The sequence below is a fragment of the Rhinoderma darwinii genome, chromosome 2, assembly GCF_050947455.1.
Source record: "Rhinoderma darwinii isolate aRhiDar2 chromosome 2, aRhiDar2.hap1, whole genome shotgun sequence".
NCBI lineage: Eukaryota > Metazoa > Chordata > Amphibia > Anura > Rhinodermatidae > Rhinoderma > Rhinoderma darwinii.
The window spans coordinates 209,006,346-209,030,663 of NC_134688.1; positions in this window are offsets into that span (position 1 = coordinate 209,006,346).

Consider the following 24,318-nt stretch of genomic DNA (forward strand, 5'->3'; position numbering starts at 1 on the left):
GCCACTTCAGAACTGAATTGGTCCCTGACAAATATAGCCTTTTGAAATTTTCTTGAAAATGTGAAAAATTTCTGCTAAAGTTCTAAGCTATGTAACGTCCTAGAAAAATAAAAAGATGCTCAAAAAACTATGCCAATCTAAAGTAGACATATGGGAAATGTTAATTAGCAACAATTTTGTGTGGTATAACTATTTATCTTACAGGCATTTAAATTGATAAAAATGCAAATTTTTGGAATTTTTCGCAAAATTTTCACAATTAAATACTGAATGTAATGTAATTTTGCCAGTATCATAAAGTCTAATGTATCATGAGAAAACAATATCAGAATCACTTGGATAGGTAAAAGCTTTCCAGTTATTACCACATAAAGTGACACATTTCAGATTTGAATAATAAGGCTCTGTCAGGAAGGTCAAAAGTCCCCGCAGCGGGAAGGGGTTACTGATTGAGCAATATTTCCGTTTTTTCATCGTTGCATTTCAAAAGTCACACCTTTTCTATTTTTCCGTAGACAAAGCTTTGTGTAAGGACTTTTTTTTTGTAGGACAAGTTGAATTTTTTAATGGCACCGCTTTAGGGTACATAAAATGTATTGATTAACGTTTTTTTTGGGGGTTAATGGAAAAAGAACAGAAATGCCACCATTCTTTTTTGCATCTTAAATTTACACTATTTATGGTGTGTGGCCTAAGTAACATAATAACTTTATTTCGCGGGTTGTTATGATTATGGCGATACCAAATTGACAACGTTTTTATGTTTGATTACTTTTGCACAACAAAAACAACTTTTTTTTTCAAAAGTATGTGTGTTTGTGTCGCTGTATTCTATTTTTCCACCAATGTAGCTCTATGAGTGCTTATTTTTAGCAGGATGACTTTTTGTACCATTTTGGGGTACATATGACTTTTTGATCGCTTTTTATTGCGTTTTTTGAAGGCAGGATGAACAGAAAACCGCAATTCCAGCATAGTTTTTAATTTTATTTTTTACCACGTTCACCATGCAGGTTAAAATACATAACATAACAAGCTTGCGTTGTTACGGATGCGGCAATATTAATGATGTGTAGCTTTTCTTGACTTTTTTTTTTTTTTTTTATAATAAAGCTTTTTTAAGGGAAAAAATGTGTTTTTCATTTTCTTTTTCTGGGGATTTTTTATTTTTTTATTATAAATTTACCTTTTTTTAGTTTAACTATGGGACTTTACTATGCCATTGTTTGATTGCTTTTATAATATACTGCAATACTTCTGTATTACAGTGTATTATGTCTGTTAGTGTAAATATGACTGGCATTCTATTAGGCATTCACTGATGGCAGACCTGGGTGTCTTTGTTAGATTGCGTAGAGAGAAAATGATGGACTGCACTCCTGAAATGGACAGTTCAGGTGCTATATGGGTTCGGGTTTGGATACCCCACAACTTGTGTAGAAAAAACAACCCAAGCACTCAAGTGTAGAGATGAATATAAGAATATTTATTTCCAACATAAGAATTTATCATAGTATGAATGATTCATTTGTAATAGGCGCTTTTTTTCTTTGACGTTTCGGCCTATCCCAGGCCTTTGTCGCAATCGCTTAACTGAATAATTTATTAGATTGTGTCACGGGCTGGTTTCTCCCTCTGAAACCACATAGATGCCGCGGTCGCTATTGACCGTGGCATCTTAGGGGTTAACCCCTTAAGGACACGGCCAATTTTGGCCTGAAAAATAATTTTTTATATTTTTTTGTTCAACGTAGCTGTATGAGACTTTATTTTTTGCGGGACGATTTGTACCTTATGTAGGTGCTTATTATTAAACAGCTGCAACAAAGCTCAACTATAAATGCAGGAAGTGACAGGTAGAACTTAAATAGGCTCTGTCACCTCATTATAAGTGCCCTATCTCCTACATAATGTGATCGGCGCTGTAATGTAGATAACAACAGTGGTTTTTATTTTGAAAAACTATCAATTTTGACGGAGATCATTTACAGGGTGATCTCGCGAGATCACGCTTGTTGTGCTGTAAATCCCACACAAACGTTACCAAAGTGTCGGGAGTGTGAACAGACATCGCGTCTTGGCTGGAAGCGATGTCTATTCACTCTCAAGACACTTCATTAACGTTAATGTGTGAGTTAGTGACAGTACATCATGATCTCGCTAGATCACGATGTCTGAGTACATGAATGGAGAGAAGTGTATGATGCTGATTGGTCAGCGTCATACACTTCTTTTTACAAACATGCCCAGTTGGTCATAACTCCGTCAAAATGTATTGTTTTTTTTAAATAAAAACCACTGCTATGAGCTACATTACAGCACCAATCACATTATGTAGGAGATAGGGAACTTATAACGTGGTGACAGAGCCTCTTTAAGCTCATTCAAAGATGCTTGGCATGGAATGAACAAAGCATTCCTCAAGTTTGAGCCATGTCGTTATTTTACGTCCTCAAATTGACTGTCTCTGATCATGTTGGGAGAAGTGCATTGCACATTGTGGCCATTTTGACCCAATGTTATGTTATACAAAAGTATAGAAAGGAATGTGATTTTGTGTTGTCCATGCCTTGTGGTTAGATGTGTTCTAATGTAATAGTAGGGGTTCATCAGGATTGGAAAATATTTTTAAAGGGTAAACAAGTTGGAGACTACTGTTTTAACCCCTAAGGGTATGTGCACACGATGAGAGGCTTTTACGGCTGAAATGACAGACTGTTTTCAGGAGAAAACAGCTGCCTCGTTTCAGCAGTTATTCCTCCTCCTCGCATTTTGCGAGGCTTGTCTGACAGCCGTAAATTTTGAGCTGTGCTTCATTGAGTTCAATGAAGTACGGCTCAAATTACGTCTGAAAGAAGTGTCCTGCACTTCTTTTGACGAGGCTGTATTTTTACGCGTCGTCGTTTGACAGCTGTCAAACGACGACGCGTAAATGACAGGTCGTCTGCACAGTACGTCGGCAAACCCATTCAAATGAATGGGCAGATGTTTGCCGACGTATTGTAGCCCTATTTTCAGATGTAAAACGAGGCATAATACGCCTCGTTTACGTCTGAAAATAGGTCGTGTGAACCCAGCCTTAAGGACACAGCTTAGTTTGGGCCTTAAAGAGGCTCTGTCACCAGATTCTCAAATCCCTATCTCCTATTGCATGTGATCGGCGCTGCAATTTAGATAACAGTAACGTTTTTTTTTTTTAAACGTTCATTTTTGGCCAAGTTATTTTGTGACCATCACAGAGAGAAAGTGTGCTTACTCCTGGGGAAGGAATAAATACGGAGGTATAAGAACAACAAATCTCAGCATGTCCAGGCTATTATTATGTGATATCAATGGATATTACAGGGAGGAGACATAAGAGGAGAGAACTACAACTCCCAGCATGTCCAGGATGTTATGTGATATCAGAGAAAGTTTACAGGAGGAGGAGGTAGAAGAGGAGAGAACTACAACTACCAGCATGCCCAGGCTGTTATTATGGGATATCAGAGGACATTACAAAGAGGAGGTATAAGAGGAGAGGACTACAACTACCAGCATGTCCAGGCTGTTATTATGGGATGTCAGAGGACATGACAGGAGGAGGTATAAGAGAAGAGAACTACAACTACCAGCATGTCCAGACTGTTGTTATGGGATATCAGAGGACATTATAGAGAGGAGGTATAAGAGAGGACTACAACTACCAGCATGTCCAGGACGTTATTATGGGATATCAGAGGACATTACTGAGAGGAGGTATAAGAGGAGAGAACTACAACTACCAGCATGTCCAGGATGTTATTATGGGATATCAGCGGACATTACATAGAGGAGGTATAGGAGGAGGGGACTACAACTACCAGCATGTCCAGGATGTTATTATAGGATAACAGTGGACATTACAGAGAGGAGGTATAAGAGGAGAGAACTACAACTACCAGCATGCCCAGGCTGTTATTATGGGATATCAGAGGACATTACAGAGAGGAGGTATAAGAGGAGAGGACTACAACTTCCGGCATGTCCAGACTGTTATTATGGGATATCAGAGGACATTACAGAGAGGAGGTATAAGAGGAGAGAACTACAACTACCAGCATGTCCAGGATGTCTGAGGCGTAGCTAGGTTCTCCAGCACCCGGGGCAAAGATTCAGTTTGGCGCCCCCCCCCAACCTCTTTCCCGACATCTCCTTCCCCCTCGCCGTGTTTGTTTTCTCTACCAATCGACGTGTCATTTATTTTTATGTAACGCGAGCATAAAATTATTTGTACATTTCACAAGCAATATGATTCTATATACAGCCCCAGAAGCAAGCTCACTACATATATACAACACCAGCACAAATACAGCTCAATTTAGTGCAACCCCTGCCGTATAGGTGTGTACGGCGTAAAACTACAGCTCCCAGCATGGCCCGAACAATGGTAAGGATATGCTGGAAGATGCTGTTTCACAAAAAATAAATCCTATCATAATCATTCCACCCATCATCTCGCTGCAGATCATACAGTGACTACATTACTGATTAGAGGCAGAATAAACATTTACATTAAGTGACTCACCGGTGACGTCTCAGATTCTAGTTCTTTCTCTCCATCCGGTCCAGACCTCTATGGTGACTTCTCCCGGTCACAGCCCATTTCTGCAGTTTGCCGCTCACATGTCTTCAGCTTCTCACTTTTCCAACATTTCTGCACCTATAAATAAATATAAAGTTATCATTATACCACACACTACGCCCCTAAATATAATAGCACCATACACTGCACCTCTAATTATAATAGCACCATACACCGTGTCCCACACACACCGTGACCCCTGTAGATAGTGCCCCCATATAGCCCACCCCTGTATATAGTGTCCCACAAATAACTCCCCCTATAGTGCTCTACAGATAGCCCACCCCTGTATATAGCCCCCCCTGTAGATATAGCCCACCCCTGTTTATAGCCCCCTGTAGATATAGCCCACCCCTGTATATAGAGCTCTACAGATAGCCCAATCATGTATGTAGCCCCCTGTAGATATAGCCCACCCCTGTATATAGTGCTCCACATATAGTCCACCCCTGTATATAGTGTTTCACAGATAGCCCACCCCTGTATATAGCCCCCCTTGTACATATAGTCACCCCTGTATATAGTGCTCCACTAGATAGTCCACCCCTGTATATAGTGCTCCACAGATAGCCCACCCCTGTATATACTATATACAAGGGTGGGCTATCTGTGGAGCACTACATACAGGGGTGGGCTATATCTACAGGGGGACTATATACAGGGGTGGGCTATATCTACAGCGGGACTATATACAGGGGTGGGCTATATACAGGGGTGGGCTATATCTACAGGGGGACTATATATACAGGGGTGGCCTATCTACAGGGGGACCATATCTACAGGGGGACCATATCTACAGGGGGACCATATCTACAGGGGGAACATATCTACAGGGGGACCATATCTACAGGGCTGGGCTATACACAGGGGGGCTATATCTACAGGGGTGGGCTATACACAGGGGGGCTATCTACAGGGATGGGCTATACACATGGGGGCTATATCTACAGAGGGGGGCTATACAAAGGGGTGGGCTATACACGGGGAATATATCTACAGGGGGGCTATATATACAGGGGGCTATATCTACAGGGGGGCTATATACTGGGGTGGGCTATCTATGGAGCACCATATACAGGGGTGGGCTATATCTACAGGGGGCTATATACTATGTAGCCCACCCCTGTATATGGTGCTCTATAGACAGCCCACTCCAGTATATAGCCCCCTGTAGATATAGTCCCCCTGTATATAGCCCCCCTGTAGATATAGTTCCCCTGTATATAGCCCAGCCCTGTAGATATAGTCCCCCTGTATATAGCCCCCCTGTAGATATAGTCCCCCTATATATAGCCCAGCTCAGTAGATATAGCCCCCCTGTATATAGCCCCCCTGTAGATATAGTCCCCTTGTATATAGCCCAGCCCTGTAGATATAGTCCCCCTGTATATAGCCCCCCTGTAGATATAGTCCCCCTGTATATAGCCCCCCTGTAGATATAGTCCCCCTGTATATGGCCCATCCCTGTAGATATAGTCCCCCTGTAGATAGACACCCCCCCGTAGATATAGTCCCCCTGTAGATATAGTCCCCCTGTATATAGCCCAGCCCTGTAGATATAGTCCCCCTGTATATAGCCAGCCCTGTAGATATAGTCCCCCTGTAGATATAGTCCCCCTGTATATAGCCCCCTGTAGATATAGTCCCCCTGTATATAGCCCCAATGTAGATATAGTCCCCCTGTATATAGCCCCCCTGTAGATATAGTCCCCCTGTATATAGCCCAGCCCTGTAGATATAGTCCCCCTGTATATAGCCCACCCCCTGTAGATATAGTCCCCCTGTATATAGCCCAGCCCTGTAGATATAGTCCCCCTGTAGATAGACACCCCCCACATAGATAAAGTCCCCCTGTATATAGCCCCCCTGTAGATATAGTCCCCCTGTATATAGCCCAGCCCTGTAGATATAGTCCCCCTGTAGATAGACACCCCCCCACGTAGATATAGTCCCCCTGTATATAGCCCCCCTGTAGATATAGTCCCCCTGTATATAGCCCAGCCCTGTAGATATAGTCCCCCTGAAGATAGACACCCCCCCCCGTAGACAAAGTCCCCCCCGCAGATACAGACACACACGTCTATTACAATTTTAAAAAAAACTATTCAAACTCACCTTATTCCCGGTCCCACGCCGTCCGGCAGCCATGGAGACCTGCTCTCTTCTGCGCAGGTCTCCAGGGGGTTGAACACAGCGTCTATCAAAGGCACTGATTGGCTGGGCAGGATGACTTTCCCTGCCAGTCAGTCAGCGCCTTTCATCGACGGAAGCGTCACTGGTACAAAAGGTACCAGTCGCTTCATTCGTGGAGAGGCGCTGAATGGCCGGGCACGGAACGTGCCCGGTCATTCATTGCTTCTAATCGTACCTGTGTCCTTGCGACACAGGTACAATTATAGTGCAGGAGGAGGGGGCGCTGGCGCCCCCCTCTGAACTGCGCCCGGGGCACATGCCCCGCCTGCCCCCCTCTAGCTACGCCCCTGAGGATGTTATTATGGGATATCAGAGGACATTACAGAGAGGAGGTATAAGAGGAGAGGACTACAACTACCAGCATGTCCAGGACGTTATTATGGGATATCAGAGGACATTACAGAGAGAAGGTATAAGAGGAGAGGACTAAAACTCCCAGCATGTCCAGGATGTTATTATGGGATATCAGAGGACATTACAGAGAGGAGGTATAAGAGGAGAGGACTACAACCCCCAGCATGTCCAGGCTGTTATTATGGGATATTAGAGGACATTACAGAGAGAAGGTATAAGAGGAGAGGACTACAACTTCCGGCATTCCCCTGGCTCCATTTCTCACGCAACTGCTAACAAACTAAAGAAAAAAATACTTACCCTGCCCAGTGTGAATGGCTTCTCTCCCTCCGTCAAGCTTCTAGTGGGAAGTGGTGGACGGTAGTCGTAACAGACCTCCGCGCATCACGTCTGCTACAATGTCGGGAGCGGAGCTTGTAGCAAAAAAAAACAAAAAGCAATTGTTTTTTTTGCAGTGGATGAGAAGAGTGCCGCGGCACCCCTGGACGGCTCTCGTGGCACCCCAGGGTGCAGCGGCACCCCGGTTGGGAAGCACTGCTATAAACTGTAATGTGGGTTCTCCCGTGTTTGGCAATACCCTACATGTGGCTTTTAACAGCTGCCTGGGCACATGGCAGGGCTCAGAATGGAAGGACCACCATTTGGCCTACTGGGGATTTTCTGGTGCTAAGTCATGTATGCAGAAGCCCCTGAGGTAACAGTACAGTTGAAACCTCCGAGCAGTGACCCCGTAAAAACTACACCTCTTAAGGCATTCATCTAGAGGTGTAGTGAGCATTTTGACCCCACAGGTATTGTGTAAAAGATAATGCGCAGCAGATGCTGCAGAGTGAGATTTGCATTCTTCTATACATATATGCCATTTCTGTGTCCGATATATTGTGCCCAGCATGTGCCTCCGGAGACATACACCCCATAAACTATAATGTGGGTTCTCCCGGGTATGGCAATACCCTACATGTGGCTGTTATCTGCTGCCTGGGCCCACAGCAGGGCTCGGAAGGGAAAGATGAGGGGGATAAGCTGTGCAGAGTGCATCAGGCTAAGTAAAACTGGGGTAGATTAAAAATCAAGGAATGTATGATAAATTTTAAAAGACTCTTTCATACAGAGCCCTGGTTTTTCGGGACACGTGTCACATTGATATATTGTGTCTTTCCTTATCCCCCTCTTATAGCAGACTTTGCACCTCTTTTGATTTTTTCCCTTCTTGCCAGTTTGAGGAACTTCTCCTGGAAAGTGTTGCCCTGGTACGATGCGTTTGTCCTCACTTCCAGAAGTACTAGGTGCCCCCCTTCTTAGTTCCTAAACATTAGGTTCTTGATAACCACCTCTTGAAATTTCAGGAAAGTTTCCGTCTGGCCTGCACATCAACGTAGCACGTACACATTGTACAATGCCATCTGTATGATCTACACGGCCAGCTTCTTATACCACACCCTCGATTTTCGCATGGCACTGTAGGGCTTCAGGACTTGATCTGACAAGTCCAACCCTCCCATGTACCTATTGTAGTCCAGGATGCAGTCTGGTTTGGGGGTCTCTGTACTGGTACCTCGTACAGGTACATGAGTACTGGTGTGGCTATCTGTTGTTGTCGTCAATACAAGGACATCTATCTTGTGCTTGTACTTGACACACAATATGTTGCTGCTAGAATGTGCTCTGCTCTCACCCTTTCTGAGTGTTTGCCCAAGCAGAGTCTTAGGGAGACCTCTCAGATTTTTTCTAGCAGTGCCGCATGCCGCAGTACTTCTGGAAGCGAGGCACTTGAAGAGTGGGACGCTGGCATAAAAATTATCCAGGTAGAGTTGGTAACCCTGGTCCAGCAGTGGGTGCACTAAAACCCACACAATTTTTGCATTAACTCCCAGTAAGGGGGGGCATTCTGGGGACTGAATACTGGTGTCCTTCCCTTCATATATCCTATATTTTTAGGTATACCCTGATGCACTCTCGCACAGCTTATACATCTTCACGCCATACCTTGCCCTCTTACTCGGCAGGCACTGGCGGAATTTAAGCTCCCTTTAAAATGTACCAAGGGCTCATCAATAGAATATACACTTCTCGGGGGTGTATGCTTGGGCAAACCGGGCACTGAAATGGTCTAATAGGGGTCTCAGTTTATATAAATGGTCAAAACTGGGGTCATCTCGGGGTGGGCACGGCTTATTATCAGTATAATGTGAGAAGCGAAGTATTGCATCATAACGCATCCTGGACATGGCCATATGGTACATCGGGGTGGGGTATAACATGTCTGTACTCCAGTAGGTCCTAATGGATGGCTTTTTCAGAAGCCCCATGTTCAAGAGCAGTCCCCAGAACTTGCCCAACTCTGCTCGGTCTACAGGAGTCAATGATGTGGGGTACTTAGTAATATACTGTTGGGCATATAAATTTGTCTGGAAGACCATAAGCTCTGTAAAGTCATCAGTGAAGAAGATCTTGAAAAAGTTCATTTCACTCAGCCCTGCCGTATTAAATTTGATCCCCGGGCTGCCCGTGTACTCGGAGATTTGGGGCTCATAAATGTCTTGTGTGGGGGTCCAAATGGGGTCACTTCGCTCGGGGGTTTCAACTGCGAGGGGTCACTTTGCTTGGGGGTTTCAACTGTGGCGGGGTCACTTCGCTCGAGGGTTTCAACTGTGGTGGTGGTCTGGCGCATCTCCTAGGGGGTTGCTCTTCTTCATTACTGGATGAGGAGGTTAATTAATAAAACAGAGTCTCACCATCCGACGAGTCTATGTCGGAGGCAAGAAATGAATATGCCTCTTCGGCAGTAAATGTCTGTTGGGACATGTTTGTTATGTTGTTCTTAGACACGTGTAAAATTTATTATTATTTATACATCAAATAAAATAAAAAATGCTTCCCTAGCTAGGAGCAATAGGCTGCTACCTAAACTAGCCAAACATTTTTGTGTTTTTATAGAACGAGTGGACCTCCTTGAGACTAAACCTAACTAGGGCGAGGGTTCCTAACACTAAACCTAACTAGATTTATTTTCAACTTCCCTGAGACTAAACCTAACCTCGGCGACTATTCCCTGACACTAAACCTAACTAGATTATTCCGAGCTTCCCTGACACTAAACCTAACGACGGTGATGGGTGCCTGACATTAAACCTATCTAGATTATTCTGAGCTTTCCTGACGCTAAACCTAACTACGGTAATGGATCTCTAACACTATACCTAACTGTGGTGACGGATTCGTGACACTAAATTCCCTGACGCTATACCTAACTCTGCTTTTTGACGGTTCCCTGACACTAACGAACCCTAATACTAAACTAACTAGCTGAGTTGCTGCAGATAACTAACTATCCAAACAAATTTTTATATTCTTTTATATATATATATTTTTTGTTTTTTGTTTTTAAAGAACAAGTGGACATTCCTGACACTAAACCTAACACTAAACCTAACTAGAATTTGAACTTCTCTGATGCTAAACCTAACTACGGCAACGGTTCCCTGACACTAAAGCTAACTCGATTTTTCCGAGCTTCCATGACGCTAAACCTAACTACGGTGACGGACCCCTAACGCTAGATCTAACTACAGTGACAGGTGCCTGACACTAAACCTAACTAGATTATTCTGAGATTCCCTGGTGCCAAACCTAACTACGGTGATTGACCCCTAGCGCTAGATCTAACTATGGTGACAGATTCCTGACGCTAAATTCCCTGACGCTATATCTTACTACGCTTTTTGATTGTTCCCTGACACTAACTAACCCTAATACTAAGCTAACCAGTTAAATTGTCGAAATTGTCTAAACTAACAATTTTTTTTAATTGAATGTAAATGTTTTAATTTTTTTTGTTTATATATTTTATAAATAAAAAAATAATCCACAGGGACCAAGAAATTTGGTCCTGAAGACTAAGAAGTGGTCAGTGGTAGGAGATCACTGACCAAAAACGTGGGGGGAACACAAGGAGGAAAGGGTACAGGAGTGGGTAGTGGCTGGGGGAGGTGGGAAGCAGAAAATAGTTGTTTTTTTAACTTTTTTTTTAAACTTTTTTCGATCTTTGCTCTTCTCTCCCTCTTCTCACAACCGCTCCGAACGCCTCGCTATCTCGAACAGAGACGTTCAGGGCGGTTGTAGCAGGATGTGATGTCAGGGAGAGGAAGTTTAGAGACAGATCACCGCTATTGGTCAGTTGGGTCACGGCATATTGAGCTGTGATAGCCTGCTGTCCGAAACAACAGCTGTCACAGCTCGTGCATGCGCTGGCGGAAAATGGCGATGCATTTTCCCCATGACGTACTATTCCGTCACTGATTGCGAACGATGCGGTCAGCATGACAGAATAGTACGTCACTGAGCGTGAAAGGGTTAATATAATGTTGCTTTATTTTTTTTCTACTGTTTTCAGTTTTTTATTTATTTATATTTATCATATGTCGTTTGTACATATTTAATTCCTCTTTTTTGTGGTTATTATCTTTTAAAGATATTATTATCTTAGGCTTCGTTCATGTCTGCGTCAGGGCTATGTTCTGTTGTTCCGTCTGAGCTTTCGGAAACGGAGACCTTACTGACACAAACTGAAACCGTAGGAAACGGAAACCTACGGTTTTTAGTTTGTGTCAGTCAGGGCTCCGTCCGACGGAAAGCTCAGACAGAATGACAGAACGAAGCCCTGACGTAGATGTGAACGAAGCCTTAGGTTGACAATCAAAACATCAAAACAGAGCAGCTGTATCTTGCACTGAATCCTGTATCTGTCAGGTTCGTGGGACTGATGGGTTCAGTGTCAGCGGGTCCTGTGGGCTGCTATCGATCACATCTAAGTACATAACTTAGATGTGATCGATTATAGGGGGATACTGAGGGTCACAGACCGATGGATTCAGGTCTTAGCAAACGATACAGCTGCTCTGTATACAGAATACAAAGCAGCTGTATCTCAAAAAGTTTTTTTTTTCTTCATAAAATGTATTTAGGAAGTTGAACCAATGCAAAATTTTATATATATATATATATATATATATATATATATATATATACATATATATATATATATATATATACACACACTACCATTCAAAAATTTAGGGTCACTTAGAAATCTCCTTATTTTAGCAAGAAAAGCACAGTTTTTTCAGTGAAGACAGTATTAAATTAATCAGAAATACACTCTATACATTGTTAATGTGCTAAATGACTATTCTAGCTGCAAACATCTGGTTTTTAATGCAATATCTACATAGGTGTATAGAGGCCCATTTCCAGCAACCATCACTCCAGTGTTCTAATGGTACATTGTGTTTGCTAACTGTGTTAGAAGGCTAACGGATGATTAGAAAACACTTGAAAACCCGTGTGAAATTATGTTAGCACCGCTGTAAACAGTTTTGCTGTTTAGAGGAGCTTTAAAACTGACCTTCCTTTGAGCTAGTTGAGAATCTGGAGCATTACATTTGTGGGTTGGATTAAACTCTCAAAATGGCTAGAAAAAGAGAGCTTTCATGTGAAACTCGACAGTCTATTCTTGTTCTTAGAAAGGAAGGCTATTCCATGCGAGAAATTGCCAAGAAACTGAAGATTTCCTACAACGGTGTGTACTACTCCCTTCAGAGGACAGCACAAACAGGCTCTAACCAGAGTATAAAGCGAAGTGGGAGGCCCTGCTGCACAACTGAGCAACAAGACAAGTACATTAGAGTCTCTAGTTTGAGAAATAGACGCCTCACAGGTCCTCAACTGGCAGCTTCATTAAATAGTACCCGCAAAATGCCAGTGTCAATGTCACGGAGGGGGTTAGTGGACCCACTAGGCCGTACCGCCGCAGCGGGGAGGCAGCTGGCCAAACAACAGGACACCCCAGAAATACAATGTCCCGCACAAGGGTACCTGAATAGTCCAGATGGTGGCCGCAGCTCTGGCACAGATGAGATGGGTGCAGCAGATGGCGCCAAACATGGCGGATGACACAGGAGCCGCAAGTTGCGCCAGACGTGGCGGATTCCTCCGGACGTGGCAAATAACACAGGACGTGGCGGATTCCTCCGGACATGGCAGATGACACAGGACGTGGCGGATTCCTCTGGACGTGGCAGATGACACAGGACGTGGCGGATTCCTCAAGATGTGGCAGAAGACAGAGGACGTGGCACGACTTGATACTAGGGCAAAGCACGGAAAACAGGAACGGGAACAAGGTACGGGTAACAACAGGAACGTGAAACACTAAGGGACCATTTGCAAGACAGACTGGGAAAACTAACAACGCTCAGGCATCGAACTAGGGGGCTGGACCCCTCTTATAGCCCAGGGTACTCACGGGTCAAAGGTCGTTCAAGATGTCCGGTGCGCGCGCTGCCCCTTTAAGAGCGGGGTCGAGCGTGCGCGCGCACCCTGCGGGCTCCGGCGAAGGTGAGTGGATGCAAGCGCTGGCGTCTCCTGAGGAGGAGGCTGGGGCCAGCGCTTGCCGACTCGTGGCTGCGGCTGTCAGCGGGAGGCTGGAGCTGACAGCCCGCAGCCACGGACATTACAGTATCCCCCCTCTTACGCCCCCTCTTCTTGGGACCGGAGCGAGAGAGAAACCTCTTTAGAAGAGTTGGGGCATTGAGGTTCTCCTCTGGCTCCCAGGACCTCTCTTCGGGGCCAAACCCCCTCCAATCCACCAAATAAAAGGTCTTTCCTTTCACTCTCTTGGTGTCCAAGATCTCCTTGACCTCAAAGATGTCCGAGGAGCCGCTGGGAGCCTTGGAATAGCGGTTTAGGATCACAGGCTTCAGGAGGGAGACGTGGAAGGAGTTGGGAATCCTGAGGGTAGGAGGCAGCCGAAGCTTGTAGGCGACAGGGTTGATCTGCTGCAGGACCTTGAATGGTCCAAGGAACCTTGGAGCGAACTTGTATGAGGGCACCTTCTAGCGAATGTTCCGAGAGGACAACCAGACTTTAGTCCCCGGAAGATACTGAGGCGGCTCTCTTCTCTTAGTATCTGCCTTTCGCTTCATGCGATCTACTGCCAGCAAAATAGAGGACCGGGTCTGTTGCCAGATTTGCAGGAAGTCCCCATATGCAGAGTCAGCAGCGGGAACCAGAGATGAAGTCGACACAGGAAGAGGGACTCCGGGATGTTGACTGTACACGATGTGAAACGGAGTGGAAGTGGTGGACTCACTTGTGTGGTTGTTGTAAAAAAATTCGGCCCATGGTAGAAGCTGTGCCCAGTTATCGTGCTGTGCAGAGATGAAGTGGCGGAGATAATTCTCCATGATCTGGTTGATCCTCTCAACTTGCCCATTGGACTGGGGATGATAGGCAGAGGAAAAGTCCAATCTCACATCCAGGAGTTTACAGAGGGCTCTCCAGAACCTTGAGGTAAACTGAACCCCCCGGTCGGACACAATGTGAAGAGGCAAGCCATGCAAGCGGAAGTTGTGCTGAATGAAGAGACTTGCCAGACGAGGAGCAGAAGGTAGGCCGGTCAGCGGGATAAAATGAGCCATCTTAGAGAACCGGTCCACAACCACCCAGACAGTGTTACATCCTGCTGAGGGGGGGAGGTCTGTGACGAAGTCCATCGCAATGTGCTGCCAGGGGGCATTGGGTACAGGCAGAGGTTGAAGCAGACCGGCAGGCTTGGAGTGAGTCACTTTGTTAGAGGCACACACCGTGCAAGAAGAGACAAAGTCCAGAACATCCTTAGGTAGCGTGGACCACAAAAAGTGACGAGCAATCAGGTCTCAAGTTTTACGGACACCGGCGTGCCCAGCAAGTTTAGAACTATGTCCCAAGTGAAGAATTCCTCTCCTGTCTGCCAACCGAACAAAAGTCCTCCCAGGAGGGATGTCTCTAACCTGCAGAGGATTAGCAGTGATAATGCAGGACGGGTCTATGATGGTCTGAAGGGACTCCACCGTGTCTTCCGTCTCAAATGATCTGGACAGGGCATCGGCCCTCACATTCTTGTCCGCGGGACGGTAGTGGAGCACAAACAGAAAACGGGTGAAGAACAGCGACCACCTGGCTTGACGAGGATTAAGTCTTTGAGCGGACTGAAGGTAAGTGAGGTTCTTGTGGTCGGTGAAGATCAGGTTGGGGTGAGCAGCGCCCTCCAGAAGATGTCTCCACTCCTGCAGAGCCAATTTGATGGCCAGCAGCTCCCGATCTCCAATGGAGTAATTGCGCTCAGCAGAAGAAAACAGTCTAGAGTAGTAGCCACATACTACTGCCTTTCCTTTGGAGCTCCTCTGGAACAGAAGTGCACCTGCACCGACAGAGGAAGCGTCCACTTCCAGTGAGAACTGCCGAGATACGTCAGGATGATGGAGGATCGAGGCTGAAGTGAAGGATTTCTTGAGGCTAATAAATGCGGACTCTGCCTCTGGAGTCCAAACTTTGGCGTTCACACCCTTCTTGGTAACGGTCGAGATGGGAGACATCAGAGAAGAGAAGTTAGGAATAAACTGCCGGTAGAAAATGGCGAATCCCAGTAACCGCTGTATGGCCCTGTATGGCCTTGGGGACGTGGCCATTCCAGGACAGCCTTCACTTTCTCAGGATCCATCTTGAGGCCTTGATCCGAGATGATGTAGCCCAGGAAGGGCAGAGAACTCTTCTCAAAGACGCACTTCTCCAGCTTGGCATATAAATGATTCTCCCTCAATCGTAGTAGAACCTAACGGACATGCCTCCGATGAGTCGTCTGATCTGGGGAGAAAATCAAAATATCATCGAGATAAACAACAACACAGACATAGAGTAGATCTCAGAAGATGTCGTTAACGAACTCCTGAAACACTGCGGGGGCGTTACACAGTCCGAAGGGCATCACCAGGTATTCGTAGTGCCCGTCCCGGGTGTTAAATGCCGTCTTCCATTCGTCACCCCGGCGAATCCGGACTAGATTGTAAGCTCCACGCAGGTCAAGTTTAGAAAAAATTTTGGCCCCTCGTATGCAATCAAATAGCTCAGAGATGAGTGGCAACGGGCATTTGTTCTTGACTGTGATCAGGTTGAGGCCCCTGTAGTCAATGCAGGGACGAAGGGATCCATCCTTCTTTTTAACGAAGAAGAATCCAGCCCCGGCCGGGGAGGAAGATTTTCGTATAAAACCCCTCTCCAGATTCTCCTTGATATAGGCCGACATGGATAGAGACTCAGGCAAGGAGAGAGGGTATACCCGTCCATGGGGAAGAGAGGCATTAGGAACGAGTTCAATGGGGCAGTCATAGGTGCGATGTGGAGGCAGCGTCTCAGCCTCCTTTTTGCTGAAAACATCTGCATACTGAGCAAAATGGGGAGGCAGTCCCGACAGCGACTGAGGCAGAGAAGGCTTGACAGGATGGATCTGCAACAGACAACGACCATGGCACTTGGAGCCCCATTGGAGAACCTCTCCAGAATTCCAGTCCAGGACTGGGGCATGTAGTCGAAGCCGAGGCAGGCCCAGTAGAACAGGATTGATGGCCTTGGGCAAAACAAGAAACGAAATAAATTCAGAGTGAAGTACTCCAACCTGGAGCTTCAACGGCTTGGTTTTAGAGATAATGGGATCAGGCAGAGGCAGTCCATTAACTGAGGCAACAGCCAAAGATGTCTCCAGGGGAACTGTGGGCAGCTGAAGATGATCTACCAGCTCTTTCTGGATGAAATTTGCAGCAGAGCCAGAGTCAAGATAGGCAGAGACTTGATGCGTCCTGTCGCCAGATACCAGGGTCACAGGAATAGTCAATTTGGAAGCGAATCCTCTGTTAGATTCCGTTCCACCTAGGGTTGTCTCTCCAACCAATCCTAGGTAATGGGGTATCTCCGGCCTCTGGGGGCACAGACGCACAATATGGCCTCCATGGCCGCAATACAAACAAAGTCCAGAAGTGCGTCTGCGTTGTCTCTCCTGGGTAGACAATTTAACATAATTACTCTGCATCGGGTCCTCTGGTGGGACGACTGAGAAGGATTGCTGGACAGCAGAATCCAGCCTGGGAAGTTCTCTCCCCCGGAGAACCTCTTGGGAACGTTCCCGGATCCTCATGTCGACACGGGAGGCGAGTAGAATAAGATCGTCCAGGGTAGATGGCAGATCGCGAGCAGCCAACTCGTCCTTGATCCCTGAAGACAGTCCCTGCCAGAATGTAGCCACCAAAGCCTCGTTGTTCCAGGTCAATTCAGCAGCCAGGATACGGAACTGAATGGCATACTCGCCCACGGAGAGGTCTCCCTGGTGTAGGGTCAGCAAGGATGCAGCAGCCGAAGAAACTCTCCCAGGTTCCTCAAAGATCGAGCGGAAGGTCTGTAAGAAGCACTGCAAGTCCCGGGTCTCTGGTCCCTGATATTCCCACAGAGGATTGGCCCATGCCAGGGCTTTTGCCGGTAAGGAGAGAGATGATGAAGGCGATCCTGACGTCATCCGAACAGAAGGACCTGGCATGTAGTCTGAAATGGATCAGGCACTGATTCAAAAATCCCCTGCAGGACCTCGGATCTCCGTCATAGCGTGGAGGTAGCGGCAAGAAACACAGGGGGTTGGTACCGGTACAGACAGGAAGTGTAGCAGGCGGAACCGCAGGAACGTGTGCTGTGATGACTGTGGTTGGAGCAATCAGCCGATGGGCTATGGCGTTCACCGACAGGAGGAGCTGGTCTTGTCGTGACTGGAGATCCTCCATCTCAGCCAGCAAGGCTTGTGTAGTCAACGTCTCAGGTTGACCAGCGGGGTCCATGGCCTGAGCGTACTGTCACGGAGCGGGTTAGTAGACCCACTAGGCCGTACCGCCGCAGAGGGGAGGCAGCTGGCCAAACAACAGGACACCCCAGAAATACAATGTCCCGCACAAGGGTACCTGAATAGTCCAGATGGTGGCAGCAGCTCTGGCACAGATGAGATGGGTGCAGCAGATGGCGCCAAACGTAGCGGATGACACAGGTGCCGCAAGTTGCGCCAGACGTGGCGGATTCCTCCGGACGTGGCAGATAACACAGGACGTGGCGGATTCCTCCGGAAGTGGCAGATGACACAGGACGTGGCGGATTCCTCCGGACGTGGCAGATGACACAGGACGTGGCAGATTCCTCAAGACGTGGCAGAAGACACAGGACGTGGCACGACTTGATACTAGGGCAAAGCACGGAAAACAGGAACGGGAACAAGGTACGGGTAACAACAGGAACGGGAAACACTAAGGGACCATTTGCAAGACAGACTGGGAAAACTAACAACGCTCAGGCATCGAACTAGGGGGCTGGACCCCTCTTATAGCCCAGGGTACTCACGGGTCAAAGGTCGTTCAAGATGTCCGGTGCGCGCGCTGCCCCTTTAAGAGCGGGTATGAGCGTGCGCGCGCACCCTGCGGGCTCCGGCGAAGGTGAGTGGATGCAAGCGCCTCCTGAGGAGGAGGCTGGGGCCAGCGCTTGCCGACTCGTGGCTGCGGCTGTCAGCGGGAGGCTGGAGCTGACAGCCCGCAGCCACGGACATTACAGTCAATGTCTACAGTGAAGAGGCGACTCCGGGATGCTGGCCTTCAGGGCAGAGTGGCAAAGAAAAAGCCATATCTGAGATTGGCTAATAAAAGGAAAAGATTAATTTGGGCAAAAGCACACAGAGATTGGACAGAGGAAGATTGGAACAAAGTGTTATGGACAGACAAATCGAAGTTTGAGGTGTTTGGATCACACAGAAGAACATTTGTGAGACGCAGAACAACTGAAAAGATGCTGGAAGAGTGCCTGACGCCATCTGTCAAGCATGGTGGAGGTAATGTGATGGTCTGGGGTTGCTTTGGTGCTGGTAAAGTGGGAGATTTGTACAAGGTAAAAGGGATTTTGAATAAGGAAGGCTATCACTCCATTTTGCAACGCCATGCCATACCCTTGATTGGAGCCAATTTCATCCTACAACAGGACAATAACGCAAAGCACACCTCCAAATCATGCAAGAACTATTTAGGGAAGAAGCAGGCAGCTGGTATTCTATCTGTAATGGAGTGGCCAGCGCAGTCACCAGATCTCAACCCCATAGAGCTGTTGTGGGAGCAGCTTGACCGTATGGTACGCAAGAAGTGCCCATCAAGCCAATCCAACTTGTGGGAGGGGTTTCTGGAAGCATGGGGTGAAATTTCTCCCGATTACCTCAGCAAATTAACAGCTAGAATGCCAAAGGTCTGCAATGCTGTAATTGCTGCAAATGGAGCATTCTTTGACGAAAGCAAAGTTTGAAGGAGAAAATTATTATTTGAAATAAAAATCATTATTTCTAACCTTGTCAATGTCTTGACTATATTTTCTAGTCATTTTGCAACTCATTTGATAAATATAAGTGTGAGTTTTTATGGAAAACACAAAATTGTCTGGGTGACCCCAAACTTTTGAATGGTAGTGTGTATATATATATATATATATGTATATATATATATATATATATATATATATATATATATATATATATATATATATATATACAGAGTAAGGCAGCACTGGCAGCGTGTGGGTGCAAGCTCTGAGGAATAGACCAAGTGGCAAGTACATACAAATCGAAGAATAAGCAGCAACTCCAAGGTTCAAGTGAAAAAATGGTTATTTTATTGCCCGTGCGATGTTTCAGCTCCGTCCACTGGAGCCTTTCTCAAGCAAATGACTAGTGTGAGTTCACACAATATAACAGAGTCTCAAACACAAGTGCTGTTTAACAGTAATCAATGAAAAATGCAGACGTTTGTACATAATAGACTGTGCAAAATGCAATAATTATATGTGACTATTGATACAGGGGCTAAATACATACACAGAAGTTTGTATTTATACATACAGACAAGTAAAATCTAAAAATTATCACAACAAGGTGATTAGTGCAAAGGTGCAGTGAGTTAAAATCTATCTCTTCACCTCTGAGCATACCGTGGGTGTAGCCGAAAGCGGCGTCCGGGCAGCGCAAATGCGCATGTCCGGAAGTAAATCCAACTCAGGTCTAACAGAACGCAAACGGCGCATGCGCCGTAAGGGAATGAGGACACAGAGGCCATTTTGGATTATGGAAAGCATGCCTAAGTTGCTCGTACGCGCATGCGTGGAGTAGCAGCGCTCGGTCATCCTGATGCAAATATCTATGTCGATTCGAATTGTGCTACAATTACTAAATGTCATTTTAAGGCATAACTATTTTCTTTTCTGTGACAATTTTTTCTACCAAATGCAGGGGACAGCAATGGGGTCCAATATGGCACCAACTTACGCCAACATGTATATGCGTTTCATTGAGGAAACATCCTCACATTTCTTACATGTCCTTACATGGTCGCGCTACATTGATGATGTCTTTTTACTTTGGACAGGTAACCTGACAGAACTGCAGGATTTCTACGCATACATTAACGAGATTGATGAGACTGTCAAATTCACCATGGTACATTCTAACACTAAAATACAATTTGATATATTTCAGGATCTATACATTATAATGAGGTTAGCTTGCCTTGTATTCCTCCTGAATTCTGCCATTTCTTTTTCTCATATAGGATGTGATATGATTGATAATCAATTTTAATATTTCGTCATTTTGTCATTTCTTGATACAGAATTGAAATATGAATAAATACAGGATGAGCCATCCACCATTCAAGATAATTGGACAATCCAGTTTATATATATAATAACATTTGTTTTTTGTAATGAAATTGTCGGGTATCTACCATTGACAACAGCAGCTTTGTTCCTTAATATAACGATAGTGTCGAGTATTTGTGACTCCCATACTGACAACCCACTTGGTTATAAATATATGAAAAAATTTCCTTTATATGATATATAATAGACCATTATGTTTGCTCAAGGTGGCCTCTGCACGGAGGTGGAGAATATATACCTGTAGCTCTCACGGAGCTTGCTTGATGTACCACGATATACGTGGACAAGATGGCAATGACCCGCTCTTAATTATCGCTGGACTTGAATAAATGAAAAAAATAAAAATAAATTGTGGTTCTTTTCTCTATTGGAGGTTTGCACATTTTGCGTATATAACACATAGTGTTTTGACAGCGTTGCCTAGGCACTGGCTCATGCTAATCGAGCATTGGCTGAGTATCATGGATGCCATGACAACGGTTGATGCTTTGATTCCATTGGTTAGCGCTGCTGCCTCTGCTAGATGCCTTTCAATTAGTCTGTGAATAGGGATATTATTCCCAATATGTGTCCAGGATTACGTGATTGTTGAGTGGCTCTTGTTTCCTCCTCCTTATGAATATTCATGAGCTTTTCTGACAATTGACGAGTTTTTAAGTTTTATATGATGCATTTTCACTGTGCACTTTATTTGATATATGTATGATATATGTATGTGACATATGTACAATTTGAATGTACTTTAAATGCATTTTTTTGCATGATTTTTACAACTCTGATGTAATGATCACTAATGATGTATCCACAAGTGGAGGGTATAAAACCCTGATTGGCACATATCACCATTGCTTGACAAAGGTCTTGCTGAGAGGACTGAAACGTAGCTATTTCTGTACATGCGTGAATAAACCACTATCTTTGCAACTACTTTTGGAGTGCTGCGTCTATTTGTTCGTTTTTGTGTATCAAATTCAGGACCTTGGGGTTGACGGTCAAGGACGCATAGCACCGTGATACTTGAATTCTCTGAAGTGCTGCTTTTTTATATATATATATATATATATATATATATATATATATAAAAACGATGTCAAAGGTCTTTATTGTGCAATGATTAATGCCTTGACAATGACAGGAAAAACAACAACAAAGCGCACAATAGTGCATGAAACTGTATATACAAGTGTGAACAGAGTGCAAGTGATGCTGTCAGGGATCATTACCATGTATATTGTTTGAAAAATATTATCATCACACATATGTATATACATTTCAGTTCTTTGTGTAATATACTGATATATATAACAAGTTCTTTGTTCATGTCAGACACACCTATGGAAGACACCGCCCCCTGGAATGCAAGAAGAGTGTACAGAAGAATTTGCAGCTGAGAAGAGGTGGGGGCTTGGGCACTCCCACATCCCTAGGGAGGGTTTTTTTCTGTGTGTTTCTTTCTTCTGAATAAAAGTTTCAGTCTTCCTCCTGGCTGATCTAGGAAAGCTGTGTACCAAATATCTTTGGCTGGTTTACTTCTTTCCAGGCATGCCTTCAGCTTTCAATTTACAGAGGTGGTTATTCGGTGTGAAATACGGACCTGACATTTGGCACCCTAGATGGGACCTCACTCGAGGAAATATCAAAATCCGGACAATCGACAATCACAGGGTGAAACAGAGGACTCAAAGTTGCCCACTGAAGGAATTTGATCACCTCCACAACCACGGTAAGTCAGTTGATTTTATAAATCTACGACTTATCTGTGTTAGTGGACAGTCTTGTGGCGATCTGTAGAACCCTTTTGTTGATTTCGTGGATTATTTCAGGCGACAGAGGAGATATTTTTCCGCTGTGAGGTCGAAAACCTGTGAGACCTTAGTCGCGCCCGACTAACCATACTCTGGGTAATTAGGGACTAGATAGAAAATACGCGGACACAATATACATTTGTGATAAGTCGTGGATAGTATTATAACCTGTCTTATACAGGTGTACGCGGGGTGTCTAAACACTGATAAGTCGTGGATAGTATTATAACCTGTCCTATACGCGGGAATGCGAGGTGCAATGCACTGATAAGACATGTGATAAGACGTGAGACAGGTGCACGCGGGGTGCAATGCAATGCACTGATAAGACGTGTAATAAATTAGTAGGTAATATAGTGGCCAGACCAGAGAGTTATAGACCGAAGATTGTTATATAAATTACGTGTATAATATAGACTGTTAGAATGGATGGTTTACGGTCCATATTCAAATCATCAGGATCACCCGATCCTATTCATGATTTGGTGAAGCGAATGGAAGTTAGGAATAAGAAAGGTATTGTATGTTATATCTATTAGAAAACACAGGACCAGCCGACGCCCGGTAATGGTGTCCGTACCTCATATTGAGTGTGTCCTCATTGTGGGTGGGAAACCCCCCCCTCACAGCTGCGCAATGTGTTTCCAATGGGAGAGGCTGCCCCTCACCACCCACCCCTGATGTGGCCACGCCTGGCCCAACCAAATCAGTATGAAATAATCGCCTTGTTAATTTTGTCATTTGTAACACATGCCTCTGCAGTGTCTTTTCTATTTTTAGGTTCCATTCTAGTGTGCAGGACGCTGTTCACTGATGAAACAACACGTCATCATAATATAGAGATGGTGGCCGACAGATTGGGCTGTTACAGATTATGTGTTTGATGTTTTGAACGTAGATAATTCCTATACAATGGTGTGATGAATGATTGCAGATACGTATGTTGTTTTGCCGGCATTCAAAGTGTTAAGATTGTGAGACTAGAAGCAGTGAGAAGTGAGTGTGTGACCCCCCTCCCCCTCCCCTCTGTAGTATGCTCTGTTTGGGAGGAGGAGGGGGGCTGACTGGGTGCAGTCTGCAGGGCTGATGAGACAAAGGGTTTTCAATATGCACTGCTTTGATATATATATATATATATATATATATATATATATATATATATATATATATATATATATATATATATATCAGTAATGTCTACAAACCTAAATAAATTTCTTCTCTTTGCGCATGCGCCGTTGTTTATAAAAGTTACGATATTTATGTGTTATGATGTTAATTCAGATGTATTAAACTACAGATACTGTGAGGCACGGGGTTTTGAAAATGTATGTGCCCCCCACCGTTCCCTATTTTTATATACAGTTTATTGGTTTGCAGTAATTAATGTCATCAGATATAATATTTTCTTTTTTATTGAATAACTAACTACAATTGTTTTGTTTTTGATTTCAGACATGAGTTATGTCATTGTAAAGATAAAATGTATTTTCATCAGGAAAAAAGTCATTTTTTTGTTCCAGGCTGTTGTGTATTACAGGGGTTAAACTAGTGCCGCACAGATAGAGTGCCCTACTTTGTTATGTTGAGATGTAGTTTTGAACTCTGCTACATTACTTTCGCAGAGTCCACAAAGGGGGGAATGGTGAAGGGACTGATCAGGTACAATTTTGGTTTGTTTTGAATTAATTAATTTGGTTTCAGGAGATCTAAAAATGTGTATGAGACCCCAATGAGTAATCCAGATTAAATGTGTATGAGGCCCCAATGAGT